The following is a 6,591-nucleotide window of genomic DNA, read 5'->3' as shown; positions in this document are numbered from 1 at the left end:
TTATGTTATGTTATGCTAAGAGAAGAATTAGGCTTCATGAATATTCGTAAATCAGAGACCTTCCTGAGAAAGTACCAGAGCAAATAACCCACTCCTTTCTTGTGACTTGTGTTTGGTCTCATTTCCAGCTTTTCCTACAATTCCCTGGGAATCAGCATGATGGATCTTTGCTTTTGAGTGTCAGTGCAATTCTATCCTATTGTTGGTCACGCTGATGTCTAACCAGAGAGCAGCCATTACTTAAAAATCTATAGCTTACTGTTTGTGCTTTGTCTTCTGGAAGGCCCCACATGCTCACAAGGGATGGATGAACTATGTCAGATGAAACAGGAACTGGCCCAAACTGAATAGAGTTTTAACCTTTTACAAACAAATAATGTTTTAGGTGGTTTATTTTAAATGTTCACACGCTATTGAATTTCCTGGCTTTGTCTGGATGCAGAAATACCATAAATAAGGCTGCTGTTTGATTGAAAATGGGCCCAGGTTTGCTGGTGTAGCTCAATATGCTGTTGAGGCATTTGTGACCTGGCTGAAACCAGAACTCCCTGGTAACCTTGCAAGAAAACCTGTTCTTATGAGATTTCCAGACCAAGTCATTTTGAATAAGCATTTGCACTTTCCCCTTCTTCTCTTAACCTACAAACTTTGTTGATTTACCGTTACTGACCTTACATTTCTTCTTCCTTTCTACACTTCACTCTAGCTCCAGTATAACCATCTTTCAGATCTTCACTATTAATGAGTGCAGAATCCTGTCTGCTGGAGACTGATTCATCTGTGTGAGGCTCCCAGAGTCCCAGAGGATGATGATTGTGGAAGAGGCACTGGTGATCATGAGTTTCTGCTGCCCATGCCCCTGCTTATCCAACACATCAGAGTTTTCCATTACAGCTAAGATTATTTAAAGGGACAGACAGACTACAATTTTCAAAGATGAGTGCATTACCAGGACAACCATGTCCTCTGCATTTGCACCCTCAGATCAGCACATAATACTTGTTTTATTCACTAAAGTGCAAATCCACTCCCAAGCAACCAGTCTGAGTATCCAAGGAGAAACCTTTTTATAAAGCCATGGAGCAGAAGCAGAGATACTGCATGGAGGCTACTCCAGCCTAGCACTCTCCCTCTTTAGGCCATACTCAAGGATCTTCCCTTCTTAGTTCACCAACCAAATCCAGACTTCTCCTTGCACCACAAAATTGCACTAGTCTTTCTGCTGGGAGGCTTTCTGTGCCTTCCACAGAAGGAAATAATGTGCCCCTCAGCATTAATCTGAGGTTAGATAGGTCATGTCCTATTTAAGGTTTCATATTGGAAACATAGTTCCATACCACTAAGTGGTTTCAGCCTGAAATCCAGGTTTTTGGGGAGAGGGGTATTCATTGATTTTACCAGATCTAAAAGGAATAGAAATGGTTCCATGACATCTAAAACATAAACTAGTTCAGTGAAGGAGGAGTGGGGAGCAGCTTAAGCCTTCCTTCCAGTGCTAGGAATCCAAACCTCACAGCATTGCATGAGAAGGAAAATTGGAAACTGACTATATACTAGTTTCACTGCTGGAGCTGAATGAGGTGCACACAGTAAACAAACTTCAGTGGTGAGAAAAAGTACATTTGACTTTAAAAATCCTTTCAGCTTTAAACATCTGAGACGTTATAAGTAACACAGGTAACAATATTTGTTATCATTTTGTAAAATATTATGTTGGCCTTGCCCGCAGACCTTTAACCTGTGTTGAAGTTCTTTAACTCAAATAGGAAGAATAATTAGTAAACAACTCCCCAAACACTGCTGCTTGATTTTTTTTTAAAGTAAACGTAATTCAATGAACTTGTCCAAAGTTGTTGGAACTCAAGATGAGCTTGATTGAAAATAGGGCCAGGCTTGCTGGTATAGCTATACTGATATGCTATGCTATCAAAGTGCTCCTAGTGTGTACATAGTTTATACCAGCAAAACAATGCTTTTGCCAGCATAATTTATTCCAGTCCACACCCCAAGTGAAATAAGCTGTACTAGCAAAAGCACAGTTTTGCCAGTGCAACTGTATCAGTGTTAGGGGCTTTGGTCAGCACAACAATGTCAGTCACAAGTCACACCTCATAACACCCATGACCAACATAACTGGCAAAAATGTGTAGTGTAGATCTGGCCTAACTCTTAACAATAACACAAAGCCTGATTCTTCACTCACCTAGTGACTGTAAATTCCATTAACTTCAACAGAAGTCACTCCTGATTTATAGTGGTGTAAGTCACAAGAAAATCAGGCTCCAGCAGTTCATTTGTTCCCATAGTTAGACTCATCTGCTAAAAGTAGGGTGACCAGATGTCCTGATTTTATAGGGACAGTCCTGATATCCCCTCCTCCCCCACCGATTTTTCACACTTGCTGTCTGGTCACCCTAGCTAAAAGCTGCATGTAGCTGAGTCCAGTCTCAGTTCTTATTTAATTATGTTTTCAAGCATTTATGAATCTTTCTTTGCAAAAGAGATGGAGTTGGTGGGCCAGATCATTAGTTGGTGTAAATAGGTATTGAGCTATTGATTTTTATGGTGTTATGCTGATTTACACCAGCTAAGGATCTGGCCTGATGTCTGCTGTTTATGTATAAGTTTTTCTTTCTTCAAAATCTGCAGCAAAGAGCAAGCATGTTCCCCTGGAATGTATTTACTGACTGTAAGAAAGAGAGAAGTTAAGGAGCTTCAGTCCCTTGCACATTCTACAGGATCTGGTCAATGCTCTGTGGAGATAGTACTACCCACTTTAATGTCTTGATATTTTCTATGTACCTACTGAGGATAAGGTTTTCAAATATGTATGTTTCAAATAACTCACGTGTTCATGATCAGAAATGTGACTCTGCGAAAGTGATCACATTGGGCCTGTCCACATTTGCTCCTGCTGTCTGTGTGCCTGATTCTTCTCTCATTTACATCTGTGTAAATCAGGAATAACTCTGCTGAAGTCAGTGGAATTACAGTGGTGTAAAACTGACATAAGTGAGAGGAGAATAAGGCTCCACATGTCTTTTGAGTGACTTTTGCTTAGTTTATTGACAAAAATGAAAACAAGGTTTTTACTCCTGTCAGCAGCATAGCAGAGCAAATAAAGCTGAAGAAGAGAGAGCTAGATTCAAATTTGCTTCATGCATCATCAACCAAATTACCAGTTATGTTCCGATTTTAGGATCTGTATTGTAGGAGAAGGTTAGCGCTGATGTAAATAACAGAAAGGATACCACTGGGTTTTCCGATACTGGCTTGGGCTGGCAGTTTTATGGCAATATTTTTTGACTTGTAAACCGAGTGAATATTTTCCCCTTCAACTGATATGTTTGTATCTGAATTCCCAGGGAGCACGTCTGTCCCTGCCATCATGCCCTCTCGGGAGCTCAGTCTACGTATGGCACAAGAATAACTTATTTGGAAAGAAAATATTCTGCAGCATATTGTGCTTTGGCAGCTAGGTGTCATTCCCAAGGACAGGCTGACTGCATCTGAAAATGGCCGTATAAATCTCCAGAAGGCTTTGAGGACCCTAGTCCTTAGCAAACCCATTCACCACACTTTAAATTGACCTCACATGAGTAAGGAAGAAAGGAACCTATGCATTCCATGGAATCCATTCTGTCTGGCTGAGTCATCATTAACCCTTTCCATTCTCTAAACAGGTCCCCTCTGAGTTATTGCCAATGCCTTAAAACAAGACTTTATGCTTTTCGACTCATTAAATCAACTGGTTTGGTAAAATGCATAGGGTCATTTTTACAGGCTCAGTAACATTAATAATCCTGAGAAACTGGAAAATGCAACCTGGACCATCACTGGATGATAGATTATAGTGGCCCAGTAATATCATACCCCTCTTATATTTCCAAGTGCCAGGGACAATGTAACAGAGGACTTCCCTCAGCTATAATAAAAACGACGCCAACATTTTTCATTGTATCATAAGGTAACTGCACTTCCACAGCAGGTTCCCACATAACCTCCCCTAAACTGGCCAAACTGGATAAAGCATGGGCTCCATGGTGGAGAATACTAAGGCTGTTATTTATACTGTGTTTTTTCTGAGTTTGTCACCTATTTTACTGTGCCACAAACTTGCCTCCCAATAGGTAATGTTATTATAGACACCAGCTGTGCCCACATGTGGTCAGGGGGAGGGGGACCTGGGATCTCCAAACACAGCAACGTGACCACATTTCTCATTTCTGCTTTCTTGAAATAGAATCTTCTTCTTCTTTTTCATTTATCATCATTTTTTAAAATAGAAAATGTCTGAGTCTGTCAGCCTGGCATAGAGGTGGCAGGCTGCAGCTGGAAATAGGCTAAGACAAAGGATACTTGATCTGTTTATACCAAATAATCAAGTGTTTTACCCACACTGTGGTCTTGAAGGCTGCACTGAGATACAGAGAAGTAGTGGCAGAGGGAGAGAACAGACATTTTTAAACTTGTAATGAAAAAAAAAAGTACAGACTGAACTTTAGGGCCAGATTATTACAGTTGTTTATTACTTGTATTATGGCAGTTCCAAAAGGACTGTGCTCCTAGGGCTGGTTGAGATGGTTCCTACCCTGAAGAGCTTACATTCTGAGTGCTCACAACTGCCACAAAACCTTTCCCACCAGGACTGTAGTATGACAAGTGGAACTGCGGAAAGCCGGTCAGGTTTTAGGAGGGACCTAGTTTGGTGTGATACCAGGGGCTCAGAAACACAAGCTAGTGACCAGAGTGCCTGCAATCAGACAAATGCTGGCCTTTCTGCATGCCCAGGAAAAATTTATTTCCTACAACTCTGCCTGGCTGGCACATCTTTCATTGCTAATGGAACAAGCACATGCTTGAATTTTAAAATCCCTTTGCTCTGGATGTGCTGGTGCCCCATGAATGTGGGAGCCCCTGAGTTTTCACACAAATGCTTGCAGAAAGCAAACACTCATCTTGCACACTCGAATATTTGCACTGGAAGTGAAGGGGTTTTTATTGAAGAGGACACTGCTTGACTCAGCTAGCAGGGAGGTTCTGTAAAGCCCTCTCACAAGATCCTTTGCACAGAGATAATTAAACAAGCCAGAGAGGGATCTAGCTGCATCTTTTGCAGGTAGGATCATACACATAGTTAATTTGTGTGTATGTGATGAGAATAAATTCCATTCAAACTCTGTACTCAGACAGTAATACACAGGGTAACCTGACTTTTCTAGGAACAATGTCCTGCATAAGCTCTGCATTGCCCAGAAAGGGAAAAGTTTTCAAATTTTCTAAAATGCTTTAATCCTGTTTATCTGCTATCTGTGCCTAAGCTACCCTGGTCACATTGTCAAGCCATCTTTTGGCTGATTGGAGCCTCATTGATCCAACCAGGGATTTCTATGCAATTTACATTTCTATGCAATTTACATGACCAATCATAGCTACAAAGCTCAGCTTGAATTCTAGCCACCGATTGTCAGATACTTGCTGTGAGCTGCGAATGTTCAGATAAAAAAATTGCAAAATCTGGATAAGTAAATGGGCATAATGAATAAGCCTGAAAATTATGGGAATAATGGTTCTGTTTGGGAATATTCCATGAGCAGAAAAAGGGGCTATTTCCTTGACCAAATAATTTTCTGTGAATTATTTGCTCAGCTCTGCTCACAGCTCCAACTGACTTCAGGGCTGCCAGGTGCCCAGCACTTTTAAAAATCAAACCACTTATGTAGGTGCCTAGATGTGGCGATAGGAGCCCTTCTTTAAGCTTGGTCCTGTTCCAAGCATGGTTAAATGACTTGAAAATCATCAGCAGCTGGCAGCTCATCTGCATCAGGGGTCCCGGTGTTGCTAACGCCAGGAGAACTGGATGTCTGTGCTCACGAAAGTTGTCTCCTTCCTCTTTTGAAAACAATAGTAACCCTTTCCTAGGTAGCTGGGTTTTTCCAGTCTGTCCTTGCTCTGGTTTAAACCAGTTTCCTCCACTTGAGGGCACCAAAGATCTAACCTAACTCCAGAAAGTGACTAGGCACTTCCCAGTAGAGTCTGTGTGTCTCTCTGAAGGACTTCATGTGGCACGAAAAAAAATCATACCTCAGGCGTAGCAATTTACAAATAAATGATCTTCAACCACACACACTAAGGTGATGAAATCTTGTGTGTGCGTGGAGGTGAGAGGCTGTTTCCAATAGTTCAGAGCCCAGCAGCCCAGGGCCATATTCTGCTCTCAGCCATGCTGGTGGAACTAAAAGCAGAATTAAGTGCCCCCCCAGACAATTAAGGTCATATCTCTGGCACTCACTTTGAATGAACAGCACTCATTCACACGAGTGAATCAAGGCATCTGCATGTGCCAAACTTAGCAGATTTGGGCCACATCTTAAAGTCCCTTCTCAGCTTTCTCGAGTCCTTCCTGAGACAAAACTGTCAGTGGTCTCTGTCAGAGTTTTGCCTGAGTAAGGAGCCTTAGTGAAAACTGAATAGGGACCTGAAGATTTGACCCTTCATTTCCCTCTATCACACTTGTCCCCAGTTTGCTCACAGTCTTTATAGGTCTCAATTACTTGTGAAGCTACCCTTCAATAAGTTGATCTTTGGCAG

This window comes from Mauremys reevesii, linkage group 13 (genome assembly GCF_016161935.1).
Source record: "Mauremys reevesii isolate NIE-2019 linkage group 13, ASM1616193v1, whole genome shotgun sequence".
Classification (NCBI taxonomy): Eukaryota; Metazoa; Chordata; order Testudines; family Geoemydidae; genus Mauremys; species Mauremys reevesii.
Note: the sequence above shows the minus strand (reverse complement) of the source record.